Source organism: Sparus aurata, chromosome 2 (genome assembly GCF_900880675.1).
Source record: "Sparus aurata chromosome 2, fSpaAur1.1, whole genome shotgun sequence".
NCBI classification, from domain to species: Eukaryota; Metazoa; Chordata; class Actinopteri; order Spariformes; family Sparidae; genus Sparus; species Sparus aurata.
Genome location: NC_044188.1, coordinates 9,893,813 through 9,906,176, shown reverse-complemented (window position 1 = coordinate 9,906,176; position 12,364 = coordinate 9,893,813). Strand labels below are relative to the sequence as shown.

Sequence of the window (12,364 nt, the reverse complement as noted above, 5' to 3'; positions counted from 1 at the left end):
AAATGTATTTGCAATCAGAGGTGTAATAACGTGTTGCAAATCAGTGAAATGAGAATAAGACAACTAATTATACATAATTTACATAATAATACTCTGACTTGTTAAGTCGTTAATCGTAAAAAAGGAAACAAATTGGGTGTATTACACCAGGCACCGTCAAGAATACTGAAATCAAGAAAATGAAGGTGGCAATGAATGGGGTAGAGGGGCCCACACCGATATTCTTTCAGGGGGCCCAGAATTCCTAGCAACTGCCCTGCCTATAACTGCGGTCGCGAGTGATCATGTGATTATCGCGGGAACTCCTTGGCCTCGCGACACCAGCTGCCTACCGTACTGCACCGTGTCCGACTCAAAACGCAACCGGGGGTTACCGGACGGCGGAGCAAAACACCTGATCTGGCCGTAACGCAGCGGACACGTATCCAGTGGAAATTCGGGGTTGAGCACTGATGCTTCCTGCAGTTGGGTCGGATCGAGTTTGGATCATGTTCTCACCACAAACGAACTGTACCAGAGTTTGTTTGGAACCGGACCGAGACCACCTCTTCAACAAGGTCTCGGTCCGGTTGTTTTGGTCCGCACCCGAATGCGATTGATGTGTTCACACCTTCCCAAACGAAGTGCACCAAGGGGATAAACGCTCCAGGGTTCGATTTAACCGAACTAAACAAGGCAGGTGTGAAAACGCCCTAAGCGACAAGAGATAAAAGCATGCATCAGCACCTCCGTGCTGGCCTGAGAGAGACTCTGGCTATATTCCTAAGATGGTAAAAACCTATCTTTGTTATATTTTTGATGTGTGGAATTAAACTGAGCTCAGAGTCAAAAATCACACCCAGATTTTTTACAGATTGTGATGGTTTAAAATCCTTTAACTTTGGTAAAAGTTTCTCTTTCTGGCCTTCAGGACCAATGAGTAAAACCTCTGTTTTGTCCTGGTTGAGCTGTAGTAAATTTGCTGCCATCCATGTCTTGATATCTAAAATCAGGCAGGGTTAAAGGGAAGGCTATGGAAAGAGGAGGTCCAAACAAACAGGAGGGTGGAGGCGAGGACTGGGATCCACTGGAGGCCAGGGACGTGGGCTGGGACCCACTAGAGGTCGGGGACGTGGGCTGGGACCCACTAGAGGCCGACGACGAAGACGAAGGCTGGCAGTCCCTGGAGGCCGTCGACGAAGACGTAGGTGGGCCTCCGACCGAGGGCCACTGGCAGGTGTTGACCGGGACCGCTGATGAAGGAGCTGGGGCTGAGGCATGGACTTGGGTTGGTGGCTGGGCTGTGGTTGAGGCATGGGCTGAGGCCAGAGCTGAGGCCTGGGCTGGTAGCTTGGCTGTGGCTGAGGCATGGGCTGGTAGCTTGGCTGTGGCTGAGGCATGGGCTGGTACCCCAGAGCCTGCCGTCAGGGAGCCAGGATGTGGATGGGCTTGTCGCTTTCTCGGTGGGGGCACTTTGTAGGCCAGCCGGGTTCCCCAGAAAGGAAACATTTTGGCTGAGGCTGGAGCTGAGGCATGGGTTTGGGCTGGAACACTGGGAGCTAGCTGAAAGTTGCTACCGTTTAGTTTGACCAGCAAGGTTCTCCTGAGGTCAGCAACTTCAGAAATTAACTCCACAGCGCATGGAACTGTCCACAACCACGGCTTATCAAACATAGTCCTGTTAAATTCAGCTATTATCGTTAGCATCTCCCTTATGTCCGTCTTGACATCAAGATCCCCTCACAACTTTTCTTCAATGTCAAGGAGTTGTTTGCTGAAATCTGCTGGGTCCATTTTACTAGGTCTGGTCATTCTGTCAGGCAGGGTTAAAGGGAAGACTATGGAAAGAGGAGGGTGGACCCAAATGCAGTTACTCATGAAACGGGAGGCAAGGATATGGGGAAACAAAAAGCAAGCTTTACTTAAAGCTGAATACAAAAAAACCAGGGAGTCTGGTACAAGAAGAACAAAGGGGACAAAAGACAAAGTCGCAAAAAAACAGCAAGGCAAAGTAGCAACTAAAAGGCAGGACAAAGTACAAAGAAAAAATCAAAGTTCAAACATCGGAAAACCAGAAATCAAAATCCAAAGAACACATACCATGGGGACACGAAGAACATGGACAGGAGCATGGCCGTAGACAGAGGCTGAAAAATACAATGACCGGACAAGGAGTGAAGGGAACACACAGACTAAATACACAGACACTGATGAACAGACGAGGAACAGGTGAGGAGAGAGAGGAGGGAGGAGGCCAGGTGTGGTAACGAGGGGGAGGAGCACATGAGAAAACATGAAGGGAACAATACAACAGACAGAGGGAGACAGAGGGGAGAACATAGGAGAAACTTAAAGGACACAGAGGGGCATGGAAAATCAAAAGACATACAAGACATGATACAAAGACATAGAACCATGATAACAAAACATAACAAAGACACGACTCTAGTCATGACAAAATGCAGTTAAAAAGGACATCAGTAGGCCCTGTGTCATCAGGAGACACGGCGATGTACAGTTGCTTATCATCAGCATAACTATGGAAGCTGATGCCGTGCCTCCTGATGACGTCCCCAAGGGAAGCATGTAAAGATTAAAAAGAGTTGGACCTAAAATTGACCCTTGGGGAGGAAGGCTGTAATATATATCTGGGCTATTCTGAAATCAAGATGCTGTGTTCAGTTCAAACTGAAGACAAACAGGGAAATAAACATTTTTCAACATCATCAACTTAATTATTGATGATTTATTTAATCTTATTTACAACTTATTTCATTTTAGTGCCAATCAGGTGTACAGAACAATGGGAAAAACCCTAATTAATGAGAAACGTTCATGTTTAGCTGCCTTAAGCAATATTTTTGGCTGAGTTACTCTGTGTTATGTAAAATTCTCTTGTAGTGAAAAAGATTTTTAGCCTTTGTTAGGCAATTGTTCTGTTTTTTTTTGGCTCTCACATTTACTGCATAGCCCTACACCAATCAGCCATAACATTAAAACCACTGATTATTGTTATTCACTGAGGTTAAGTGAATAACAATGATCATGTCGTTTCAATCAAATATTCTCCCTTAGGAATTTGGGGTACTGGCATTGATGTGGATGCCAATTGATATGCACCACCCCCTTCTGGGGTCATCCTGTTGTTTCTGGCAGATTCTTTCAGTTCTGTAGGCTGCAAGGTGGGGCCCCATGAATCGGACCTGTTAAGGTATGTCCTCTGGACTCTCAACTGTGTTGGGAGCTTGGAAATTTGGGGGGCAGGTCAATGCCTTTAACTTTTTGTTACATTCTTCGAGCCATTGCTGTGCAGTTTTTTGCAGTGTGGCGGGGCACATTGTTGAAACATAGGTTTCACAGCAGAACTTTGCATTGTAATGAGATTACCATTGTTATTCACTTCACTTGTTAATGGTTTTAACATCCTGGTTGATCAGTGTACATCAGTGGTCAACCATGTACCCTGCAGCAGCAGCAGCAGGCAGCAATGCTTACATTCACTCTGATAACCCCTGTCTAGTGTAGTCATGTAATAAAGCTGCTGAGTATCTGCTGATGGTATGTCTCACAAGTTAAAACCTAAAGCACAGAGTGTCAAAACCCTTTATATGAAGCCACAGTAAAGGTATGATTTGCAGAGTATGGCCAGAATTCAAAGAGAGTGCCAAGAATATAGGAGGCAACATCTACTGCCCTCTTTAGCCCTTTCCCTTGGCTGCGGTTTGCTATTCTAACAGTATTGAGGAGATTTACAGATGATTTACTCTGACGTGGACTATGGCTCCGGAGATAAGGGGTTAGTAAGACACAGCGGGAGCAGAGGTGAGAGAGAATCAGGCTTCAGTAGCCATCAAAAACATGGTGGCATGGCATGGTGATGAAATATCAAATCTTTCAGTCTTTCAATCAATTAAAGATTTATTTCAAGCAAACCAGAGGTGAAAGACAAACTGAGACTCTTGGTGAGTTCAAATTGAGGTTTAAATGAGCTAACAAGGCAATTGATCTCATCATAGTTTTGTAAAACAGAGAAACGTGAATTTAGAGTTCGTACAGGGACATAAATGTAAGTGTATTACCTTTCTTGAGTTTTAACAGAAAGTTGTAGAATGTAGCAAACACGCTGCTCGCAAACATCTCCCATCTGATACCACAAAGGCTATTAGACTCCACCTTCTGCCAGAATAAAGTGGTATTATGAGGCAGGATAGACTGGGTCCAGCTGGTTAGCATGCTAACATGAGTACACACCACTGCCACACAATACATAGACATCTTTTACATACCGTCTATTGTTCTTTAACATAATTGTTGATAATGTTACTACAATTCTTGCCATATTTTACAGATTGTCCCTTTAAATTATTACAAATTATTTGTTATAAATGTGTTTATATATGAATTGTTTGATACAGACTTCAGCAATCAGTGAAGGTGATCTGACCACTATTTAGAATACAGGTTCTCTCTTTGTGCTGAATCTGTTGGGACCATCCATTGTTAAGGATGAGACACATCACTGGTGGTATTACTGCATGCTAGTTACCTGGTCACCTCGGGGTTCTGGCCCAGGCACAACAAGATGGCCTCAGTGTTAATGAGGAGAACACAGCAGGGCAGACAGAACATCCACAGGACGATGATGCCCTGCTGAGGGATCACTACCACCCGCTGCAGGTTCTTACCACTGAATGTCTGCACAACATAATTAACACTTTAGAAAGGAGGGCAGTGATAAACGGCAAGAGTTAATAAAAAAAAATCTCCAGTGGAACATCAAAAAGTGTTTTCACGCCTGAGACACAAAAGTATCACATGCTAGTGCCAGACCAAATCCTGTTGCAGCAGCGGTAACATTAGTGGCTTAGCATGAAAAAGAAACAGGTGAATGAGTCCGCAATATTTCTATGACTCATACAAGTAAATGTGCTATACAGTTGACCCAGACACCCACAGAACATCGTAATCACAAATGGAAGCAGGTAATTGAGTCCAGAGAGCAAGTCAAACATCTACAGCGGTGCAGTTAATACAGCTACCGGCTCGTAGATAATATATATTGTAAATCACAGTAAACACAAGTTGCAATTCATTAGCATGCAGTGTTGGGGAAGCTACTTTGCAAGTGTAGCTTGTAAAACTACATATAGTTCAGCCTGGCAGTATTTTGAGCAAACTACATTTCTACCCCTGGAGAAATGCACTGGCTGGGACACCAGTGTTGAACTTCACAAACACTTTGGACATTTTGGGTAGAGATTTGAAAGCATTTTGTGGGGACTCATCTGGTGACTTCACAAAGGCTTCCACCTCATCCACTTTCTCATCAAAGAAAAATAAAATGTATATGATATAGGTCTTTTTGTTAATAAGGAATATAAAAATTGTAGTTTGTAAATTGAGTAGTTAAACTACAAAAAATGACCCAAAATTAGTTGAAATACTTAACGCAGCACAAAATATGAATGTAAGCCCCAAGCCAATATTCTAGGCCTTTGCTCGAAAATTGCATATCCATAATAAAATTGTTACGCTCGATCTAGGGAGACGAGCCTAACATAAATAACCAACACCCAAACACGGTGTAAGTTCAGTGAAAACCAAACAATTTATTTACAAGACAACAGATGTAATATGTACAGTGATGGGTGCGGTATATATATACAGTGATGAAGCGTGGCTTCAGGGTGAGCCCAGGCCTAAAATAACAAACAAAATCAATCTAACCTCTAGAGCCCGAAAACTATCTAAACCCTACAGAAAACAAAACGAAACAAAAGACAAGTGCTAAACCTAACTCCCTAACCTAATACAAAACAGGAGAAAACAGAATCAAAAGAAAAGGCAGCTCACCCCTACTGCTTCTCTAAACACAGACACTCTTGCTCTGGTTACCCAGAGCACACGCACACTCACAAACACTCCCGCACTCAGGCGCACAAACACACTCCAAGTAAGTCACACACGAAATTTTCTTGGTACAGTCTGTCAAGGTAGATGCCTCCGCAATAGCGATCCACACCCGCGTCGCTTGACCAGCATCGGCTTTTTAAATCCCCCGCTCCTGGTGCAGGCCAATCCCTCACTGCCACGCCAGGAATGCGGAGCCATGGACGTGTGGGAGCAACACAATCTTTGGCTGACAGGAGCGCTCCCTCTGCACGAAAAAAAGACAGACAGACACACACGCACATGTACTACATACAGATGACGGCAGGAGCCGTAACACTCTCCCCCTTTAAAAAAACAAACATCTCTCATAGATGCTTGTGCAATTAACCTGAGCCGGACACGCGAGAAAGTGCGTTGGCCATCACATTGTCGGTGCCTTTTTTATGTCGCACCTCCAGGTTGAAATCCTGCACCAGTAAGGACCACCTCATGAGCCGCTGGTTGGCGTTCTGCATCTGCTGCAAAAAAACAAGGGGGTTATGGTCGGTGTAAATTATTACCGGTAATGGACTAGAACCGATGTACACCTCAAAGTGCTGCAGTGCCAGCAAAAGCGCTAAGGTTTCCTGCTCGATGGTGCTGTAATTTCTCTGTGCGGCAATGAACTTTTTTGAGAAATAGCTAACGGGGTGGTCAATACCATGACTGTCCTCTTGCAGTAGCACCGCACCTGCCCCGCTAGCACTGGCATCGACCTCCATTTTGAATGGATGAGCGAAGTCAGGAGCCGCCAGGACCGGTGTACTGCAGAGCAGGGCTTTGCAAGACTCAAAAGCTTTCTGGCACTCCGGGGACCAGGAGAAAATTGTCTTCTCACTCGTGAGGCTAGTGAGAGAAGCAACCACATCAGCAAAATTGCGGCAGAAACCACGGTAATACCCCGCCATCCCCAGAAAGCGGCGGAGCTCACGACGGGTACAGGGCACAGGATAGTCAACTATGGCCTGAATTTTCGCATGAACTGGACGCACCTGACCCTGACCTACTTGTTTCCCGAGGTATGTGACGGTGGCTCTACCAAACTCACACTTGGCCAAATTCAGGGTGAGGTTTGCCTCCTTTAACCTCTCAAATATTTGTTTTAGGGTTTTCAGGTGCTGGGACCAAGTATTCGTATAGGCAACAACATCATCAAGGTAGACTTCACAGTTCTCTACCTCCGCTAAAACCAGGTGCATCAACCGCTGGAAAGTGGCAGGTGCATTTCGGAGACCAAAAGGCATGACGGTGTACTGCAGGAAATGGTCAGGGGTGACGAAGGCAGAAATTTCAGAGGCACGAGGAGTTAATGGGACCTGCCAATAACCTTTTAACAAATCAAGTTTGGTGACGAATTTAGCTGATCCTACCCGGTCCACACAATCCTCCATTTGTGGTAACGGGTAGGAATCAGGCTTTGTGACATTATTCACTTTTCTGAAGTCAGTACAGAAACGTGGGGTCTGGTCTTGCTTGGGCACCAGCAGGCAAGGAGAACTCCAGGCACTTGAGCTGGGAACAGCCAATCCATTTTCAAGCATGTACTCAACCTCTTTTTTACATAGCATGCGCTTGGTCGGGTTGACACGGTAAGCATGTTGCTTAATGGGCAGGTGATCACCCACATCAATATCATGAGAGAGGACGGTGGTGCGGGATGGGGTGTTACTGAACAGAGTGGGGTGGGTTTTGATGAGATGAGTGATATCTGCTTGTGCACTCACATTCAGAGGCTGCAGATGGTCTGGCAAATCTGCAAGGATTAGGGAATTTTTTAGTTGTGGGCAGGGAGAATTATCCACGTTCAGACCATCAGTCTCTGGGGAGTACAGCGCAGGAGTGACCGCGGTGACGGCAGCTACCGCAGCAGGGCGGACGGACGGAGGAGTATTGCCATCACTGCGGGTGAAATAGGGCTTCAACAGGTTCACATGGCAAACTCTGTTTTTTCGTCTGCGCTCTGGGGTACCAACAACATAATCCGTCTCACTCAGCTGTTTCTCAATCACATACGGACCACAAAACCTCGCCTGAAGAGAGGAGCTGGGCTGTGGGAGGAGCACGAGCATGTGATCACCCACCTGAAACTCTCTCTTAACAGCCTTTTTATCAAATTTCATTTTCATTTTTTTCTGAGATGCAGCCATCGTGCTGCGGGCCATCTCACGGGCGTTATGTAGCCTCTCTCTGAAAGTGCTCACATAGTCTAAGACATTTACTACTGGACTCGCGGTTTCGGACAGAAACTGCTCCCGGAGCAGCCGAAGAGGACCGCGCACGGTGTGTCCAAACACCAGCTCAGCCGCTTTCTCTCACTGCTAACATCATGAAAGGCAAACCCTCGTCCCAGTCTTTTCCACTTTCCAGGCAGTATTTTTTAAGCATGGACTTTAACGTTTGATGAAAGCGCTCCAGCGCGCCCTGGGACTGAGGATGGTTCGCGCTGGACTTTCTGTGCGTGATGGACAGTGACGCTAGTACCTATGCAAAAAGTCTGGACATGAAATTTGATCCCTGATCTGTCTGGATGTATTTTGGTAACCCGAAAGTGGAAAAGAAGTTGACTAGGACTTTAACCACTGCCTTCGCTTTCAACGTGCGCAGCGGGACGGCCTCAGGATAACGAGTAGCGGTGCACATTAACGTCAGCAGATACTGATGGCCTGACTTCGTTTTAGGAAGCGGACCCACACAGTCTAATATAATGTGCTCAAAAGGTTCTCCGAGCACCGGGATGGGATGCAACGGAGCGGGAGGAATAACCTGGTTCGGTTTTCCACTAAGCTGACACACATGACAGGAGCGGCAGAAACGGCGCACATCAGCCTTCAACCCTGGCCAAAAGAAATATCGCAGGATGCGGTGGTACGTTTTCCTGACTCCTAAATGGCCAGACGCGTTATCATGCGCCACGCTGACAACTTGGGAGCGAAAACTCTGGGGTACCACTACCTGCTGGAGGGAATTCCACCCTAAATCACCAGCGGCAGGGGGATGCCACTTGCGCATCAGGATGTCATCCACAATACTGTACACATCGGGGTCAGAGTTGGTGTTAAGTGCTGCGGCACGACACGCAGCCAGAGTCGGATCACTCTGCTGGGCCTTAACGAACGTGTTCCTGTCAACTACAACATTCATCTCTGCTGTGGCAGGCAGCAAACTATCTCTCACAGTGGATTCGGGCTTAATGTCACGGCACAATGCCTTCACCGGCTTTTCTGGTTCGGACAAAAATGAATCTGCCAGATTCAACACATCGCTAAATTTGCGTGACTGGGCGCGTTTCACAACACAGGCAGGAAACACAGGACTGACGGCAGCGGACACAGTCGGACTTAACTCAAGCGCAGGAGTTTCTACAACCTCAGGTGTGGGGAAAACTCTTTTTCCTGCCAGATCATTCCCGAGAATGAGAGTCACACCCGACACTGGCAAACGCGCACGTATGCCAATTTTCGCCGGACCCGAAACTAGTGAGGAGCGCAGAAACACAGTGTGCAGCGGAGCTCGCAAGGTGCTCATTTCCACCCCCCACACAAGGGCATCAGAACCACAAAATGAACTGTCTGAGAAAGGCAAAATACTCTGCAAGATCAAGGACTGACTGGCTCCCGTATCACGCAGAATTGTGATCGGTACCTGATCCCTATCTTCTCCCGTCAGAGAGACTGAACCTTGTAAAATGAAAGGGTTGTAGCCCTCATCAACTCCCTCCGTCACTGTTTCACGGGGAGCGGCAGGAGACGGCACAGGAGCAGACTGGACAAAACCTACACTTTTCGGCTTTCTGATGGTGCTCTTTGCGCTGCAGCGCTGGGCAGGCGGCGATACGGTGCCCTGTCTCATGGCAGTAAAAACATTCCCGACTTTTTTAGCCGTAACCCAAAAACTGCCAACCAACCAGTGAACAAAACGGGAACAACGATCCCGGACGAGCCCCCAATTTATGTTACGCTCGATCTAGGGAGACGAGCCTAACATAAATAACCAACACCCAAACACGGTGTAAGTTCAGTGAAAACCAAACAATTTATTTACAAGACAACAGATGTAATATGTACAGTGATGGGTGCGGTATATATATACAGTGATGAAGCGTGGCTTCAGGGTGAGCCCAGGCCTAAAATAACAAACAAAATTAATCTAACCTCTAGAGCCCGAAAACTATCTAAACCCTACAGAAAACAAAACGAAACAAAAGACAAGTGCTAAACCTAACTCCCTAACCTAATACAAAACAGGAGAAAACAGAATCAAAAGAAAAGGCAGCTCACCCCTACTGCTTCTCTAAACACAGACACTCTTGCTCTGGTTACCCAGAGCACACACACACTCACAAACACTCCCGCACTCAGGCGCACAAACACACTCCAAGTAAGTCACACACAACATTTTCTTGGTACAGTCTGTCAAGGTAGATGCCTCCGCAATAGCGATCCACACCCACGTCGCTTGACCAGCATCGGCTTTTTAAATCCCCCGCTCCTGGTGCAGGCCAATCCCTCACTGCCACGCCAGGAATGCGGAGCCAATGACGTGTGGGAGCAACACAATCTTTGGCTGACAGGAGCGCTCCCTCTGCACGAAAAAAAGACAGACAGACACACACGCACATATACTACATACAGATGACGGCAGGAGCCGTAACAAATGAGTATATCTCTGCAACCACAAGGTTTATTTGAACACTTCGAAGTTTGATGTTTATTTTTATTTTTTGAGTAGTGTTTGGGCTATGTTTGGGTCATATAAACATGTTTTTTACATGTTGTAGCCCAGCTTCTGCTGTTTAATTTGATATAAAATATGACTATATTCTTTCATAATTAGTGCAGTAGTGGCTCTGTGGTTGTTTTGCATGTCTTATGGGGTTTGAACAGTTAACTACCAGCAAGTTACAGCCAATTGTAGTTAAGCTATGTAGTTCAACTACATGTAGTTTAAGTCTCCCCAACACTGTTAGCTTGACACTGAAACTTTTTCTTGGCAAATAAGCTACCACACTGTCATCACTTTGGTTGGTTGCAGCCACTGTTTGAAACCAGCCAAATACTGTGTTAGGTCTATTGAGTCTCAGAATCTAAAGTCTGGTTTCCTGACATCGTAACCTTTCCTTTGGCAAAGAACGACCGTCATCAATCTTCTGTTGTATAAATCAGCTTTCGTGCAAGGACAGCCTCAATCCACAATATTCCTTGCAGGGTATGAAACAGGGCCAGGCCTTACCAGAGGCCCTATCAACCTCAGGATGTGGTACAGCTCCTCTCTGTGCCAGGGTAACCCTGTGGCGCACCCACCTAAAGCAGAAAAGCTTGTCACTATACTCCTCCATGCAGATCCTATGTGCTTAAGTGTCCCTCTTTTCTCTCATGAACTTATCTCAGTTGCTCTCCGGGATGTTGGAGAGGATGAACATGTCATTGTGGTCGCAGTTGTCCTGGAACTAAGCCAAGGTCAGCTGAAACAAGCATAACTGTGAAAAACCACGACAAAACCCTAAATTTGGACCCCAGTCATTAATCCTTAATATTTTTATTTAGAGTTTTATCTTTCCCTCTAATAATGACTTGTTTTTGTTTTGGTACACCCCACCTTTATTATGTATGAACTTGTGTATTGCCCATGGTAACCAGAGCAGTTTTGTTGCTTTATTTTTTTTATTTTGCAGTTTTAATATTCAATTTACAGACATAAATAAAAAAAATGTTATGTCAGTCCCCACATATTATTATTATTATAAAACTACATAAAATATTTATTATTATAAATAATACTTTTATTATTTATTTATTTGTTTGAATGTTAACAGGGATGAGGATGTATAAAAGGCAATATGTAGTTTTGAAGAAATTCAAACACAGAATTTTTATATTTGCAATATCAATGAGGTAATAATACAATCTCAGAAATATTTATCTTTTGCATAACTGAATAAACAAGCTGTTCTTAGAGGAAAATAAGGTCCCAGAACACTGTTTGAAGCTAGAAAAGTTGCAGGGTCCGCCATCTATAAACAAAGTAAAATAAGAGGGAAATTGTTTCATATGAAATTGATTTAGTCAGCCATGAAAATCAAAGCAGTTTGTTTATTTAGTTTGTTTAGGCATTAAATCTGTCAATGAAGAACTTTGTCTTCTGATTAAAATTTCTTCCACAAAACTACATGGAGCACCTTCACTTTTGTTCTTATACAGAGTGTAAAACTGATGTGCTGCTCAGAGTTTATTGTTTGAATTCTAATTTAAGTGCTAATTGGGGTTTTACATGCTCAGCGTAATTCAATCTTTGAACATTTGTGTATTTAAGGGGGCAAATCAAGGCCTTCAAAGTTTTAGAAAATAGACATAAATAGACATTGGTCATTGAAAGTGCTTGTACATATATATATATATATATATATATATATAGAAACTGATGTTCTTTTGATATATTTCAACTTTTCACAATTTGT

The 12,364-nt window shown here is 44.8% G+C and overlaps 1 pseudogene; it reads right to left on the bottom strand.

Moving 5' to 3' along the window:
- Nucleotides 1-2,588: 2,588 nt before the first annotated feature.
- LOC115571738 (multidrug and toxin extrusion protein 1-like) lies at nucleotides 2,589-11,357 on the bottom strand (annotated as a pseudogene).
- Nucleotides 11,358-12,364: the final 1,007 nt, after the last annotated feature.